General features: G+C 38.5%; 1 protein-coding gene across 1 annotated transcript in view; it reads left to right on the forward strand.

Annotated features, from left to right (window-relative positions):
• Window positions 1-8,983, forward strand: part of LOC123940045 (predicted GPI-anchored protein 58) — a 36,971-nt gene extending 27,988 nt beyond the window's left edge. The window contains exon 9 of the mRNA XM_046002330.1: window positions 8,896-8,983. The gene's annotated coding sequence lies outside the window, so the exon portion shown is untranslated. The remainder of the gene's footprint in view (window positions 1-8,895) is intronic.
• The last annotated feature ends 9,831 nt before the right edge of the window (window positions 8,984-18,814 follow it).

Genomic DNA, 18,814 nt, shown 5'->3' on the forward strand with positions numbered 1-18,814 from the left:
TGTAACCAAATTTGAAATTCAAGCCCAGCTTTCACGTTGATGGATTTGTATTTTCCTTTTTTCTTGGCCCTATGGTCTGTTCTTAATTTTAATGTTGTTATTTGTTACTTTTGTCATTTTGAAACATATGGTTGTCTCAAATTCTTTGTGCAGCGGTGAGTGTATAAATAAGTACAGATGAATAAGTACAAATAAATAACTACTGATCCATTTCTACTGTGAAACTTTTTTATTTTAAATGTGACAGCTATCCCTCAATTGTTTGTACACACACAAGTATTGGCTTACCCAGATTCTGATGTATAAGAAAAATAGATGACTCTGAAATAGAAGTGCAAAATATTATCTCTTGTGCAAATAATACTAATAAAACCCAAGAAAGCAAGAAAATTTACTTAAAAAAAAATTGTTCTGCGGCGCTTGTGTGGCTCAGTCGATTAAAAGTCTGCCTTCAGCTCAGGTCATGATCCCAGGGGCCTGGAATTGAGCCCCCTGGGTCAAGCTCCCTGCTCAGTGAGGATACTGCTTCTCCCTCTCCCTCTCATTCTGCCTACTGCTCCCCCTGCTTCTGCTTTCACTTTCTCTCTGTGTGTCAAATGGATGAATAAAATCTTTTAAAAAAAATTGTTCTTGTCAAGAGATTCATAAATAGGTGCCTAATTAATAAATTTCACTATTGCTTTTCTGAGTTGCAACCATGCCCCTTTGGACTTCTTTATTTAAGATGACCTTGTACTTTATCCGCAACTAAGTAATGCATTTTGCATTTTTTTTATCAGAAAGCAAAATACTAAAAAACTAATCAAAGTTGCAGGGAAAAGGGCACTCCCATAAGAGAGAGATTTTCTAAAGGTGACCATGGTTCCTTTAAAAACTTGAAATGATAGATTATTTGAAAGTTGCTGTGACTATCACTGACTGAGATGGTCAATTGACACAACTTCGGGCCACAGCCATTTAAAAAATAAAAACAAAAACCTTAAATCGTGTATGGTCATTCACACAGAGCCATGCACTTAGAAACTTATGCTAAGGGGGCGGCTGGGTGGCGCCCCGTTGGTTAAGCAACTCCCTTCAGCTCAGGTCCTGATCCTGGAGTCCTGGCATCTAGTCCAGCATGGGCATCAGACTCCCTGATTGGCGGGGAGACGGCGTCTCGCTGACCCTCCCCACTCTCATGCTCTCTCTCTCTCATTCTCTCTCAAAGAAATAAAATCTTTAAAAAAGAAAAAAAAAGTAACTCATGCTAAGGATTTATGGGTATGTTCACCATTAAGCATAATAATGTTCATCATAGCATGGCATATGTTGGGGGGAAATCGGAAACCCCCAAGTGTCCAAACAAGGAGAGGAGTTTCATGAATTACACTACATCCAACCTATAAAATTCATTCACCATCACAAATAATGTAGAAAATGTTTGATGACGAGAGAAACACGAAACATTAGTTTAAAAAGGTAAGTTAGAAGACATTTTGTCTTCTAAATATCTTTTAGACATTTAGACACACAATGTCTAAATTGTGTGTCACACAACCCCCATATATATACACAGATGGTATGTTATACAATAAGTTGTTAACAAGTCAATTATATCTCAACAACGCTGGAAAAAGATATTAAATATACCTGTTTCTGGGTGTTGGGATTATGGACTTACTTTCTTTTTGTTTATATTTTCTTGATTTTTTTCAATGTGTATGTATTGTTTTTTATAAGAAAAACAATGATATTTAAGCTTTTAAAAATCAATGAATTCCATTAATACTCTCCCACTTGTCCTTTGAAAATTTGAGAGCTTTATATGTTAAGTTCTATAACAGGTAGTTGATTTTTTTAAAAATGGAAACAGATCATTGTTTTAAAACAAATCGAGAATGGGCCCTGTAAAATATTGTAGTGACTTACTTTATTAATAGATAAGCCATAAATATCCTAATGAATTATTCCCTGGTGAGACATAGGAATTGCCCTGGCTCAGGGGTACATTTTCCTGGAATACTATCAAAGTCACAAGCTATTTGCATAACTATTCTAACTTTGTATCTTAAGGAGTAGTTTTTAACATTCCTGCATAGATAAGATAGCTCCTGGAATCTTCCCAGTGCCCAGCTATTTCTTTGAAGACTCAGTAGAGTGGTAGATTTGTTGATGATATGAATCTTAAACTGAAATGTATTTATTAAATGTCTGTTAAGTATTTAAATGTTACTACCTACTGAGCAAAGCAGAGACCATAAGATATGGCCTCTGACCTTAAGGAGCCACAGTATCGTTGGGAAATAAATAATATGAAACAAATAGAAACATTTTAAAAAGAATATCATCCAAACATTAAGTTAACTAAAGAGAAAAAAACCAGAGTATTTATAAAAAGCAAATGATAAATGTGGGCTTAAAGTTTGGGAGAAGTTCCTAGGAAAAGGTGTGACTTGCCCACTTGGGAAAGCTGCGTGGGATTGGGCCTGAGAAAGAAATGGGGAAACTCTTCTGTTAGAGGGGGGAGGTCTAGAGTCCGTAGAGCTGAAGTTGTTAGTTGAGTCTGTGCTTCCTGCGGGTTCGGTCAGAGTTAGGGAGTTGGTTAGCTCGGGGCAATAAGGAGATCTGGCTGGAAGAGGTGAGGTGGCAGAGAACAGGGAGGTTGCCCATGCAGGACCCTAAATGAAGCTGCGAGCCCTGTTTTCTTGCTTCTCTGACTCCAGGCTCCGAGCGCCCCCCACTCCTCCGGCTGTTCCTTCTCTGTCTCCGTCTTCGGATCCCAGCTGCCTCTCTACTCCTCCTTTGAATCTTGGGCTTCTCCATGGTCCTTCCAATTCCTTTTCTGACTCTCTGCTTTCCCTGGATGAGAGCCGAGCCTTCAGAACTATATAGTCTTGTGATTTAAAACATCTATGTGGGTTCTTGGAGAAGTGATAGATTCCAGAGCTGGGGCAGGGATAAGACAAGATGTGCCTGCAGGATCTTACAGTATCAAAAGCAAGGCAGTGCTAAGGAGGGGGGCGTGTTGAAAGGACGCAGGAGCCAATCAAATAGCTCTCAATGGCCGAAGCCGAAACTGATTTCAGCCACAGAAGAAAGTACCAGTTAATGAAACAGAACAAGATAAATACTCAGAAGTCCATACCAACATAAATAAATTATTAAATAAATCTGTACATGCTGGAGAAAGGACAACTCCTCCTAACAGAATAATTCTAATTAATAAATGTAAAAGGAAATAAGGAAATAGCAAATCATCATTAGAACACTAGTAAACACTGCTGTAGCCAGCCTCCACCTATAAAAGCTAAAATTAGTGGGCGAAACTTGAAAGGGAAAGTAGATATTTGCATAGCCTCAGCAAATGTGGTATCTTTCCTATGTATGACTTCAATATGATCACGAGCAACCATGTGCAAATTCGAGGGACATTTTACAGAATACCTGACTGGTGTTCACCGAGAATGTCAAGGTCCTGGAAAACTGTGATAAACTGAAGAACTGTCACAGACTGGGGGAGACTAAAGAGACACAACCACTAAATACAATGTGGAGCCCGAGACTGGGCCTCGGAATAGAAGAAGGACATCGGTGAGAAACTGGTGAAATCGGAAAAAAGTGTGTAATCTAGTCGTAGTATTGAGCCAATGTTAATTTCTTACTTTTGATCATTGGTTGTGCATGATGCTAATGCTGGGGGAAGCTGGGTGAAGGGTTTATGGCAACTCTGTACTATCTTTGCAGGTCTTCCATCAATACAAAATTATTTCTAAATAAAAACCTTAAAAACCAGCAAACGAAATATCTATTACACAGAGCACTCCCAATCTCCGTGTCTCTGGAGGGACCTTTCTTTTTTAGAATCTTTATATGCTTCCCATGCACATTTAAAATCTTTATCCTCTTGGGGGTGCCCAGTGACTCAGTCAGTTAAGCATCCAACTCTTGGTTTCAGCTCAGGTCATGATCTCAGGGTCAAAAGATCAAGCCCCAAGATGGGCTCTGCATTTAGTGGGGAGTCTGCTTGGGATCCTCTCTCCCTCTTCCTCTGCCCCTCCCACTCGTGCTCTCTCTTGCTATCTCTAAAATAAATAAATAAATCTTTTTTTTTTTTTTAAGTTTTCAGCCTCTTAGCTGTCACATGTTTTGATATTCTCTCCTTAAAAATAGAAACCACTGGGTCTTCGATGAATTTGTCAGATGGAAGTGCTTGGTAAGGCTCTCTTGTTCCTCCAAGTACAGAAATCCTGGATAAACTAGAACTTTTAAAATGAAATATGTAGGTAAACTCAAATGGAAGGGAAACCCTCAGTGGCAGAGCAGAGAGCAATGATCCGTAGACATAAGGCCCATGGACCTAAGGCGAGGGGCTGAAGTTGTAATGCTGTTGCTGGGACAGGAAGTGAAAGGTCAGGCCTGTGTCAGCTAAGAAGCCGGAGAGACTGGAAAACTTTAGCCACTGACCTAGAGAGGTGTCAGGGAAGTGTGCTCTATGCCGGGGGCCATAAATAGGAAAAGAATCACTCATAAGATATCAAACGCAAGCCTCTACTCTCTGTGGTTGTGGGATTCAAATTTATACTACCTACATGGTATAGAAGTCAAGAAATTAATGTAGAAACTTATGGAATGGGTAAAACCCCTGTGGGCTTAGCAGGGGAAAAAGCGAAGCCACTTTGTAGGGACGCTTTCATAATCTTGAGCAAGAGGATCTCTCAGGTAAAAACCCCATTGGATCTTAGTAAGCTATCAAAATTATAAACTGCCTAGAAAAACAAATAATCATGAGAAACAAAAGAAGCAGTGCCTTAAAACCTAGAGAAAAACAAAACAATCTAACTATACGATTAAGTAAGTATATATAATTTGTTTAAAGATAAAAATAAAGATGTAATACAGTAACCCAAGAAGAAGTCAATATGAAACTAGGAAAAGAAGATTTTAAAAAGTGAAATTCTAGAAATAACATATCATCCCACCTCAGTGGAAGCATTACACAGTATATTATACACCACTGAAAATGAGAATTAGATACTAGGAAAGAGATTGGAGGAAATTTCAGAATATAGATCACAGAAGTACAGAGAAGAAAAATTTGGAGACAGTTCGAGTTGTGGAGGCTAGAAGAATAAGGTTCCATATTCTTTTTTTAAGATTTTATTTATTTATTTGAGAGAAAGAGTGAGCAACAGCATGAGCAGGAGAAGGGACAGAGGGAGAGGGAGAAGCAGACGCCCCACTGAGCAGGGACCCCCGCCCACACACACACACACACACAACACAGGGCTCAATCCCAGCAACCTGTGGTCATGACTCCAGCTGAAGTTAGGTGCCCAAATGACTGAGCCACACAGGCGCCCAAGGTTCCGTATTTTTCTAAGAGCAATACTGCAAGGACAGAATCGGGGGGAAAGAAAAATGTTTACATTTTACTTATTCAACTTCATGGCCAAGTATATATGTGCAACAGATACGCAGCAGCTGGTTGATAATAAGGACCTCCTCTATGCAGTGTAGCCCCATCGCTAGCGTACCCCACTCAACTCATCTCTCTTGGATTATGCTACTGCTGACTGAAAAGAGCCTCTTTCTTTCCTTCGTTGTCCAAATTATTTTACTACCTTCCAGACTCAGTTTAAGTTTTGACTTTCCTATAAAGGCATCTCAATGATTGTCTCTTGCTTAAACTTCTGTATCATTTTGGAACTGAACCACCAACTAAGTACTTAATTATGTTCTACACCACTGGTTGAGAAACAATGACAGCTAAATACATTCTGCCCATTGCCTCTTTTTGCGTGGTCTGCAAGCTGAGAGGGGTGTTAATATTCTTTTTAAGATTTTTATTTATTTATTTGAGAAAGGGTGAAAGCGAGAGAGATCACAGAGCTCCCGAGAGAGAGAAGCAGGCTCTCTGCCAAGCAGGGAGCCCCATGAGGGGCTCCATCCCAGGACCCTGGGATCATGACCTGAGCTGAAGGCAGATGCTTAACAGACTGAGCCACCCAGGCACCCAAGTGTTAATATTTTTAAATGGTTGGGGAAAATCAAAAGATAATATTTCATGGCATGGAAAAATGATATGAAATTTAAATTTTAGTGTCCCCTTCAGTGGCCAGTGAGGTTGTATTGGACCAACGGTGCCCCTTCCTTCACGTGTTGTCTGTCGCTGCTTTCATGGTACAAAGACAGAGTTGAGTAGTTTCAGCAAATAGAACATGTGGTCCACAATGACTAAAATATTAGCTTTCTGGCCCTTTAAAACAGATGAAGTTTGCCAGTCTCTATTTTACACTATTTGCTAATTCTGTCATACATAGGAATCTTGCCTCTCAAATTTGCCTGAAAACTACTTGAAGTCAGGAACATTGTCATATGTTTCTTTTGTCTCCCCAAAACCTGACTCCATCTAGGACAGTTATGGATCTTCTTTAGCAAATTTTGGCACGTCAAAGGCAAGATTTTAAGAAATGAATCTGACTTCATAATGCAGAACAGATTAGGAAAAAAAAGAGGAATGATAATAGCTTATATGCATTCATTTTGGCTTGAAAACAGGTATTATCCTATTTGGGGGACTGTGATATTACATGACCTGGTTAAGTGTAATGTTACAGGATAGGACGGTAGAGGCAGGGAGGCCAGATGAGATCCTGACAGGTGGCACAGGCCAAGAGGGAGGAGATGGGAGGAGTTTCACTCTGGTAAGCAGAACATAGAGGGTTTAGCCTCACCAAGCCAGAAAGCATTAGGCAATACAGACCAAGGAGTCCTGGAGAATAAATTTGGGGCTGGAGGCAGAGTCACAAGATATCTAGAGGTTTATGAGGCAAGTAGGTAGGGCACAGTTACCAGGAAAATTGGCTGACTGGACTGCATTCTGCCTGGGCTTAGTGAATAGAGACATTATTAGCCAAGTTGGGGCTCAAGGGAAGAGACCAGAGACTCCGACCCTCAAACTATGGTGCAAATTTGAATGGGTCTCATGGGCACAACAGTCTCAACATCAGGCTTTTAGCTGAACTAGGGGTAGAGATACTTAAAGTATCTAAGAGTATTAGAGAGTATTAAGTAGAGTATTAAGAGTATTAGAGTATTAAGTTGGATCTTAAATTCTTTCTGCCTAAAATCAGATTTGGTTCTGGAGACTAGGATAGGGAGTGTCTCATCATAAATCCCCTAGGTCCTGATATACAACCGCATCTACCTTCATGCCTGAATCACAGCACATGGCAATAATGGAATTGCTGCAAATATGGCAAACCATGCTAGGTAAGGCAGGGTCTCTGCACACTGTGCGCTGTCAGCGGCAATGGAAGGAAAGATCTGACCGTGAGAGATCTTTGAAACAACAACTGGATCTTCCACCTTCTTCCAAGAGATCAAGAAGAGGTTTGATAAACATGACAATAGCTGACAAAACGGAGGTCATACAGAGCCGCTGACACTGTCAGGGCTCTGCCCACATCCCCTTGGCATTCACCTCCACGTGCAGAAGGCTTCTTACCGTGAACACCTGCCCCTCTCCGTAAGAAGCTTTGTTCTGGTGGTAAGCAAGCTCAGTCGTGAGCACAGCTGTCAACGGCCCCAGAAACAGCCATTAACCAGGGACAGTCCATGAGGTGGGTGAGCTCCCCAGCTTTTTTGCCCCTCATACAGAATCACTCTGAAGCCTGTTTGACATGCATGTGGCTATGGAGCATACAGTGCGTGGCTAGGGCGACTGAAGAACTGAATTTTACATTTTATTTCATTTTAAGTAATTTTAAGTAAAAGGATACTCCTCAGTTATTGGAACACTTTTAAGTATATTTGGAAAAGCCTGGCCGTATGAGTGTACTCTTCCAACTATAATTTTACAAACTCTAAATACACATCAAGATGAAAATTTAATGTCCAAGTCAAGTTGTCCTCTAAGTATAAAATTGACTTCAAAGAAGATTTTTTTGAAAAGTTTTAACATCTCATTAATAATTTTCGCATGTTGCAATGTAATATTTTCAATTTGGTGGGTTGAAAAATTATTAAAATTAATTTCACCTGTTTCTTTTTACTTTTTTAAAACTCAGTTACTTGAATATTTAAAACTACAATTTCCATGGGACAGTGCCGATCTATTCTACATGTCCTCCCTGGGTTTCACAGTGGGATTGATCTCCTGTGGCCCACGGTGGTAACTGGCTTGAAAACACACCCTTTATTGACTTCCTTTCCTGTCTTATTCTCCTGCTTCTCTACCAAGTTTCCTGGAATTCCCAGGTTGCTTACAACCCTTGTCTCAGGATCTGTTTCTTGAGAATCCAAACTAAGACAAATAGCATTAACAGCAGGAAAGGATTTTAGAGATGACCTAGTCTAACCTCTTAAATATATAGATTTAAAAAATGATGTTCAGAGAGGCTCAATGAGTCAGCCAAGGACACTCAACTATTTAGCTGTGTGCATTCGGAATTTGATTTCAGATCTTGTGCTTCCAAATCCCTTCACTTTCTCATCATATTACATTGTCTTTTAAAGATTATTGGCCATTTTGAGAAAGTGATTTCAAAAAAGAAATGGAGCATTTAGGACTCATGGGATGAAATCACCATAAACAATTTATGATTGCTTTCTACATGCCCATTAAGCCTGCCCAGGTGGTAGTCTCTCCTTGTTCCTCCTTAAAAACCTGGAAAGGCTCCTTCACCTTTCTGGTTTTTCTCATGTGACTGAAAGTCTTCTGGTCACAATCTCATCTGAGAAATTAGTGTATCCATTCCCGATATGAAACCAGCTTGATTTAAAGGTAACTCCTCTTCCTCCCACTTGCTAACTGGTTTATGACCCGGGGCTGGAAGAGAGGAGCGGTACCGTTTTAAGATGCTCACATCCTTTTTGTGCCTAGCAGACATTTACAACTGACACTTTCTCTCACAGGCACTTTGGTCGGTTCTTTGGAGTTTCCTCTGCTGGTCCTCTCTGACTGAAATTTCCTTGATGTGGTAGTGTCTCCTTTGACAGCCTCCCTCCCTCTCTCAACAGTCAGCTGCATACAGACTCTCTCTGTGGTCCTCATGGGAAGGATTTTGAATTACTCAAGTCTGACTCACCTACTCTGGGATCTGTGCACCTTGAACTTACTGTCATGGGAAGGGTAATCACCTCCCAGACCAGCCATGCCTGTTCTGCTCCCATGGTGCTGCCCAAGCGCCTTTAGCTTTCCCATACAGGAGTCAAGGAAGGTCCTCTGTGTCCCCCAGCCGCAAGGAACACACGTCAAGCTGCAGCTTAAGGGGTCTCATTGAAACCCCTCTCATTAGGTTTGGGGAAGTGGGTAGGGGTGATGTCTCCCCTCCCTCTTGTGAGCTGGACTTGGGCAGTTCTTTTCAAGTTACCCCCCCTCACAAATATTCCTTTTCTGTCTCCCAAACCTGATCCTCTTATAACCTTGGTGTGCGTGAGGGTTCCAGGAAATCTGTAACCAGGTTTCAGCCAACCTCCTTTGTAAATTTCCATATGGTCTAGCACCTCTTTGGTCACATGGCGTTACACTAATGTGGTAACTCAACCGAAACTACCAACTTAATATGTTGATAGAGCTGATATATGACAAAAAATTGTGCTGGGAATAAATGAAATAGACATGGTTTAAGTAGACCTTTTATAATTGGAGCATGGCAATGAAAGAAAGAAATAGGTCAGTGGACAGGTAATTAGTGGATAAAGCAAAAGGTTAGTTTTGGGGGGAGTTAATTATTTTAAAAATAAGATATAGAGGCCTTAACATGTTTGAAAATACCCTGGGTAAAATCACAGAGAAAAACAGTGTTTTACTGTGGTATCTTTTTTTTTTCTTTTTTGACTTCAACTGTGTGCTTTTTAATGAAATAAATAAGTATTAGGTGTCTTGAGAGTTGTGTGATTTCCTTTGATAACTGCTAAGACACCAGAGGTTTCAATTGTTTTTGATCCTCTTTGATCTCCCTCAACTACTTTTTTTTCCAGCATTGTAGCATTTTTACAATTTTTATATGCGAATGAACAATAAAAGTTCACACTGTCACTATAATTAATTTGAAGAGTATGGCTGTGTCTATACAATAAAATCACTTGCAACCATCATCTTCGTCTTTCTTTCCGTAGATTTTTTTTTTTTTTTTTGCATGTAAACAACACAACTGTAGCAAGAGCAAGCAAATATATGTTCTTTCTTTCCAAAAGGAATAATTAAAAAATGTTAGGCCATTTCACAGTTTCGAAGGTTAGCATTGAAGTATTTCAAACAACATTCTTTTTTGAAAACTTGCACTATCTTTTATAGAAATAACAGAATGTTTAGTAACCCAGCTCCAACCAGACCAAACTCTGAATTTCTTGTTTGAAAATAAAAACACACAATGCCCAAGTTGGCAATATTTAACGGGTCCTTTCCAGGATTGTTTAGAAAACAAAACAGCTGGGCTTTGTTTAGATGGATAATTCATCAAGGATTTCCACTAATAATCGTGTCCAGTGAGTTCAGTGGAAGCATACTCAATTTTGATGCCGTATCAATATAGAATAAGCCATGACAGTTTTCTGCAATATTAGCTTTCAGTCAGTATCAGCCTTGTTTTAAAATGAACAAAGAGGAAAAGAAAGGGAAAAGATGTAATGTTAATAGGTTTCCTTTGGTGATCTCTCAGGGAGAAGTCTTTTTAAATAAGGGGCTTGAACTTGACCTTCCTCAATGGCACAAAGGTCCAATGCACAGTTTTTAAACTTATATTTAAATTTTAATAATTTTGCATTGAAGGAGGTTAGAACCAGACTTTCAAAACCTAATCCTTAATCTTTCAGTGTAATTGACTGACAAAGAAGAAAAGCTTAGGAAAAAAGTCTGTACAAAGTACATAAATATTGTTCTGATTTTTGTATCCTGCAGAATCAGACTGTATTCAGGTCAGCATTACAATGTATTTGAATTTGAAAATACCACTTAATATAGAATTAGAATGAAAAGAGAGTCTGATTTCATGATAAATCTAGTTTTAGGGACCTAGATTTAAAAAAAATTGTATTCTCTGTGTTGGCAAAATGGTACAGAAAGAAGCACTGTCACCAACAGACTGAAATTTTAAAAATCTTTCTGGAAGGCAGTTCGGCCTTTTCTATCGAATGCCTCAGAATTCTGCATAAAACCTTTAAACAAGCATTTTTACTTTGGGGGATTCATGCTAAGAAAATAGTCATAGATGTTTGCAAAATTATAGCTACAAGATGTTTATGGAAGTGTTTTTGGTAGAAACAAGAACTGAATAAACCATAAATATTTAACAACAAGGTTTTATTTAGCCACTAAAATGATACTAGAGAAATATTTAATGCCATGGAAAAGGTAGAATAAGCTGATTAAAAACAGTATGCACAATGTGATTCCCTTCTGTTAAAAGGGAAAGATATTTGCACCAAAAAAATATTGGATGAAAACAAATAGAAGTGTTAACAGTGGTATCTTTATATGATGGAGTTATGTACAACGTTTTTTTCTAACATGGAAATAGCTTTACTTTTTTATGCCTTTAAAATTAAAATGCATACTAGGTGTGGAAAATTCAAACCTAAGGAAAGTAAAATAAAAATAAATAGAAAGTTATAAACCCTCCTTCCTACGATTGCATTTGGTAGAACACACACACACACACACACACACACACATTTCTGTGTCTCAGTTTCATTATTCAACATATTCAGCAGTATATCTTGGGGAGTTTACATTTAATGCATATTGTTCTACTTCATTCTTTTAAATTGCTGCATAGTATTACATAATAGAAATATGTAATAATCTTCCTTATCAACTACTCTCAACCAGACCATTCTGTTCTAACAACAGGATCTCTAGATTATTGACCTAAACTCTTCAATCCTCATCTTTTCCAGACGAAGTAGTTATTATGTCATTGGATTCTTCCTCCTTTTTCGTCTCTATCTGTGAAACAACTCTCAAGGGCCTATATAACCAAGCACACAAGCATTGTTGAAGAAAACCCATATGTGGGGAAAAAAAAAGAAAAAAGAAAGAAAGAGAAAAAGAAAAAAAGAAAGAAAAGAAACCCCGAGGAGACAAACAAACAAACAACAAACCTCAGACACTTGGGGCGCCTGGGTGGCTCAGTGGGCTAAGCGTCCAACTATTGATTTCAGTTCAGCTCGTGATCTCAGGGTGGGTGGGGCTCTCTGCTGAGTGGAGAATCTGTTTGAGATTCTCTCCCTCTCCCGCTGCCCCTCCCCCTCCTCTCTGCCCTCTCTCTCTCTAATAAATAAATAAGTCTTAAAAAACAAAAATAAAAACAAGAAAACAAAGAGACAACAACCCTCACCCCCCCACCCCCAGCAGACTGTTAAATACAGAGAACAAATTGGTGGTTGCCAGAGAGGTATGGGTGAGGCGATGGATAAAGAAGGGGAAGGAGATAAGAAGGCAGTTACAGTGGTGAGCCCTGAGGAATGTGTAGAATTTTTGGATTATTATATTGTACTTGAAACTACTGTAACACTCTATGTTGATTATACCTCAGTTTAAAAAAATTAAATAAATAAAAATAAATGGGGGAAAAAAAAGAAATATTCACCAAAAAGCAGCAACAGACACTTAACCCTACCCAGCAATCCTAATTATTTCTCTTGTTAAATCACTCTCCCACTGTCTGCCACAATTCCTTCAAACTGCCTCCATTCCCTTCAAATGCCCTGTTCCCCCAATCTCCTCCAGCTTTCCTCTTAGAGGTTGGTAGTGCCTTCTAATGTAAAGACAATCAAAGCTTCAATTTTCGTAGACCAATTTATCAACCTTCTCAATTGCAGATCTTTTCTCACCTTCTTTCTTGCTACCCTGGAGAGAATTTATTTGCTTTCTTGTTATTTCATTTAGGAAATTTGTACATCTTTAAAAGTAATATCGCTCTAATGGTTTTCTAAGGTACACATTACCTTTTCTAAGGTACATATTTTCTAAGGTACATATTAATCTTGATATCATGATTATCTTACTTGATTTGTGGAATGAATTGGTGCACTTCTGTTCGTGTTTCCTTTTTCTAACTATTGAAAGCACTTAAGAGAAATGATCTGTTCATTGAGGGTTGGAGGGTAGCATTTTGGCACAGATCTTTCATCGTGGTAAGGCTGATGGCATGTGCCTGTAAATCTTTGTTTACCCTTCAGTTTTTCCTATGACTGTTGGTTTATCCCAGTGCTTTTTCCCACCTCCTGAGCTGGTGTTGCTAATTTTTATCTTCTTAGAAAACATCAACTTGATCTAGATCAGGGATTTTTTACCTAATGCCATGGACCCTTTGTGTGGTTGAAGTCTACGGACTGCTTACTGGAATCACTTTTTAAAATGTCCACCGTGAAATTGGACTGTTATCATGAGTGGAATCACATGATTGTCTCCGCCTTCCTACAATTAATGTATGTGTGTAAGTTGTGGGTTTCCCCCCCAGTTATGTGTACGGTGTTCTCCCAATGTTATTCTCAATATGCTCCGTATTAGACTTCAAATGCACAAAACCTGCTTGTGTGATATACGATGTGTGTTGCCTTTAGCTCATAGCTCAGTGTACAGAATGGCAATGGAAGAGGAAACCAAGTCAAGGGAGGAACCTCTGCTGCTCAGAACTTGCAGCACGCATAGCCTGTATCCTTGCACCATCTGTGAATGCTAATAAGTTACTTGAAATACTACTTCAAACAGTTATCCTAATCATGTGATTTGTTTGAACTTGCAAGGCTTAATACTTGTAGTTCACTCAGTTATCTGTGTTACAGAACACCGTACTGCCTCAGGGAGAGTGAAAGATTCTCATCGCAACTGTCCAGTTTACAAAATGTCAGCAAGTAATGGAAAGAGCTCATCTCTTTTCAACTTTTTGTAATTAGAGGTCAATCAGACTAATAGAGGCTAAAATGGTGGCAGAGGCATGAACGTGAGAATGTGGGTAACTGGGCACATTTGTCTGAGGGGGTGATCAGCTCATTTGCAGGAACATCTGTAGGCAGGCACTTGGAGATTATGTACAACCTATAGGCTGATCTATTGCCTATTGTAAGTGATATTTTCACATACCTGAACTGAAAAATGAGATATACATTTCTGTGATTTGTACTGATGAAAGTCCCAAGTATTGCTAATACCATTATGTTTTTTGCTTAGACTTGTCATTGAAGCTCCTGCTAAATTTCAGGTAGAGGTTAGTGGAAATAAAGATATAACCCAAGACTCACTAGAATCTAGACTCTAGAGTTCTGGAATCTAGGTTTACCAAAATATTAATATAAAGAAATAATATAATATTATTTTATGTTTTCCCATGGTTATTTTTAAATTACCTTGTTATTTTATTTAGGAATTTAGGAATTTCTAGGACATAAGAATTCCAGAATTTTCATGAATGTCTTAAATGCTTAATAATGATCATTTAAATCAAGAGTTTAACTGCTTTGTTTTTTGCTACATTCCCCTTTCTTCTATGCTTTCCTCTTTACAATATATCCCTATGGATACATGTATCTATCTATTGCCTTATTTGAGTACTACATCAACTACTCCATATTTTAGGTTGCCTGCATCTTGCTATGCCCGCAAATGTTTTTCGTTTGCTTTTATACTTGATTGGTAATTTTGTGGGATATCGAATTCTAGGTTCAAAGTAATTTAATCTCGGAATTAGAGAGGAATTTTTTCCGTGGTCTTCTATCATCCAGATTTGCGGATGATACATCTGCATTCTCATTTTAACTCCATTCCTCTGAAGGAAACTTTTTTCATATTTCTGTGATTTTAGTTTTTATGATTTTTTTCTCTTTATCTTTGAAGGTGAATTTTCACTCCTTTGAGAACATGGCAACTTGGCAGTTGATAGCTTTTTTTTTTTTTTTTAAGATTTTATTTATTTAACAGAGAGAGAGATCACAAGTAGGCAGAGAGGCAGGCAGAGAGAGAGGAGGAAGCAGGCTCCCTGCGGAGCAGAGAGCCGAATGCGGGGCTCGATCCCAGGACCCCGAGATCGTGACCTGAGCCGAAGGCAGCGGCTTAATCCACTGAGCCACCCAGGCGCCCCGTTGATAGCTTTTTTAAATGAAAGTTTCGCATTTTTTTTTTCCCATCCCAGGGAGATTTTCTGCTATTATTTTTTGAACTATCTCAACATTGCGTTTTCTTCATTCCCCCTTACTGGAATTCCTATTAAATAGAAATAGAAACTTCTGAATCGATCCTTTCTTTTTCTTTTTCTTTTCTTTTCTTTTTTTTTTTTTTTAAGATTTTATTTATTTATTTGAGAGAGTGAGAGCCAGAACCGGAGAGCACAGGTCAGGGGGAGAGTGGTGAGAAAGCACAAGTGGGTTGAAGGGCAGAGGGAGAAGCAAACTCCCGCTGAGCAAGAAGCCTGACCCAGAGCTCCATCCCAGGACTTCAGGATCATGACCTGAGCTGAAGGCAGACACTTAACTGACTGAGACACCCAGGTGCCCCAATCCTTTATTTTTCCTAATGGTTTCCTCTCTGCATCTTTATCCATTCAGTGTGTTTTGAGAGAATTGCTTTGCTTGATCTCCCAGATCACTGATTTGTTATTCAGTGGTGTCCAAATAACTGGAAACCATGAGAGCTACAAATTTCGAAATCATGAACATTTACAAGAGCTTTCTTTTCTAAACATATATTGGGTCACAGATTCATCAGCCCTATTGGATTTTATATCCCAATGTTTCTATCTTCCTCAAATTCCTGGCTGATCTCATTTACTGTTTGTACCCTTCTTGTGCTTCCCATACTGCCATGGACACATTTCATTTTCATTTTTTTTTCCCCTCTGTGACTTGGAAAGGGAAGGAAGCTAAAAGTTTTCCTCAATCATCTTAAGTCTGCAATCTTTATTGGTGTCTAGTATGTGTCAAGTTTCATGTTAGTCCCTGGGTGGCCAAAGCAGACACATAGAGATCCCAATCAAGTGGAACATCATGAACATCTCAGACAGCAAGCCTATTCCTCTGAGGCACACAGGAAAAGGTGGGAGACAGAGGAGAGAGTAGTCTGAACAATAAGCCAGCGTTAAGGCTCTAAAGGAGGATGGATTTTATTTTATGTGCACTAAGGAGTTCACAAGGGACTAAAAGTTTTAAGAAAGATAATTTTATCAATACTGTGGAGGATGAAAAAGGAGAAAGGCAGGACTGGAAAGGGAAGGCCACTTAGGAGACAACTGCTATAGTCCAGAAAGATCATGATCACCTGAACTTCTGTAATGACATCAGAGACAGGAAGAGGAGCATGAAACACCTGACCAATATCTTCCCTAGATGTACTTCTTTTCAAAAATAGCAGATCTTATGTAAAGATCTACATGAAATTAACCAGCCACAATGGTCACCTTTGTGTATTTTATTTTGTTTTGTTACTTTTTTCTTATCTACATTGTAGCCAAAAAGAGAATTGTCAGTAAATTGCTATAATTTTACTGTTCTATGTCATATGGATTCAGGTCGCTTATTTCATGCATAACGGATAGATCATGGGAATGCTAGAAGATGAAGCTATATTAGGATTGTGTGGGAAATTTGAATATTACTGGCAAGGAATCATGATCAATTCCACATTGTGAACCCAGATAGCTAGAGGTGATATTTAGAGGGTAAGATAATTCTTCCCTAAACTCCAGGGTGAATTCCCAAATATGTGCTGGGTATTTGAATGAGTCAATGTTCCCTGATGGCGAAGGGCATTCCTAGTTCAAGGATAACCCATTATTCTAACAGTAGAATTTACAAACAAGGTCACATTCTCTGACTAGATGGTAGGCACTGGGAAAACTTAATGGAAGTGTAGTAATAAAAGTGACGAAAGTATTTGCTCTACTCATAGTCCTGTGTCTGACAAAGCACTGAGGTCATCCTGGCAAGACAGATGTGGAGCAGGTGTTGAAATTTAAATGGATGAGAAAGTGGTATAGAAGCAGTAGATCAGTAATGGAGATGGATGAGATCATCAAGGAAATGGGTGTATAACAATGTATTATGAAAATGCCTTTCAGTTCTTTCTTTCAAAAGTTTCCTGATGTCAAATTTAAGGCAGAATTTTCAGATTCAAAATTTTGACTGTAAAGTAAAACCAGTTTTCTCAAACTGATGTATTCTGTTAAGATATTATTGTAAAAGTGAGTTTCCCCACATACATATCTCAATCTATAAACTCTCAAACAGAAGACTTTCTACCATTTAATATACAGAAGTAGGCATGTTTATATTAACAAAAATACACTTGAAAACAATTATTCTAAATATTTTAGCACAATTTAAAAATTGCTTGAAATTCATACTGTGAATTGCTACCAAATAACACTTGTGTTCAATTTTATCCGTTGGTAAAGTGGGTTTTACCAAAACATGTTCTTGACTTTTTCAGGTAGTATGTATAAAAAAGTACTATAAGTCAGCTAGTATTTATTGTGTGACCACCATGTACCAGCTACCACTGGCCAAGTCAGGTAAAATAGCCCTCTCTTGAGGAGTTTATGTTCTCATGTAAGGAGACAAACTGTAAGCAATAAACATAGTAGATAAGTTAAATAGTTAGGAGGAAGTGTTAGGAAAAAGGTAAAAAATAAACAACAAACAACTGCCAAGGTAGGGGTGCCTGGGTGGCTCAGTGGGTTAAAGCCTCTGCCTTCAGCTCAGGTCATGATCCCAGGGTCCTGGGGTCGAGCCCCACATCGGGCTCTCTGCTCGGCGGGGAGCCTGCTTCCTCCTCTCTCTCTCTCTGCCTGCCTCTCTGCTTACTTGTGATCTCTGTCTGTCAAATAAATAAATAAAATCTTAAAAAAAAAAACTGCCAGGGTAAACGTGTTCAGAAGTATGGGTGCATATTTCCATTTTGAATAGGTCATCAGAGTGGGCCCCACTGAGTAGGAAGGTCAAACCCTCAAATAAGAAAATGAACTTTTGCCCTAAGTACTCTGCAAAGAGAAATTTGTTTTCAGAGAGAAATCAAGATTTATCTTCTACTTAAATTGGCCAATTATTTTGATTTGTCAAAATCCCAAATATGCGTTAACCCCAGCACATTCCCTTAAATATACTGAAGTTCTTTTCATATTAACATCTAACTACTTCTTTGGGAATAATTACAGTATATTAGTATGTATCATAAAATCAACATATTTGTTTATGTCCATCAGAATCTGAGATGCAGATATTCCTCTTTTTAAAAAAATTCTTGTATGTATATTAACGAACCAGGTATTATACCCCTAAAATGTTATTTTAATGCCTATATGTATTTTTAAATTTTATTTTATTTAATTCAATTAATATATAATGTATTCTTAGTTTCAGAGGTAGAGTTCAGTGATTCATCAGTTGCATATAAAACTAAGCGCTCATTACATCACATGCCCTCCTTAATGCCCATCACCCAGTTGCTTCATCCCTCTATCTCCACCCCTCCAGCAACCCTCAGTTTGTTTCCTATGGTTAAAAGTCTCTTTCAGTTTGTCTCCCTCTCTGATTTCGTTTTGTTTTATTTTTCCCTCCCTTTCCCTATGCTCCTCTGTTTTGTTTCTTAAATTCCACATATGAGTGAAATCATGTGATAGTCTCTCTGGTTGACTTATTTGTTTAGCATAATACCCTCTAGTTCCAATCACGTTATTGCAAATGGCAAGAGGTCATTATTTTTTTTGATGACTGAATAGTAGTCTATATATACCACATCTATATATATATACCACATCTTCTTTATCCATTCATCTGTTGATGGACATCTGGGCTCTTCCCATAATTTGTTTATTGTGGACAATACTGCTATAAACAATGG

This window comes from Meles meles, chromosome 4, assembly GCF_922984935.1.
Source record: "Meles meles chromosome 4, mMelMel3.1 paternal haplotype, whole genome shotgun sequence".
Classification (NCBI taxonomy): Eukaryota; Metazoa; Chordata; class Mammalia; order Carnivora; family Mustelidae; genus Meles; species Meles meles.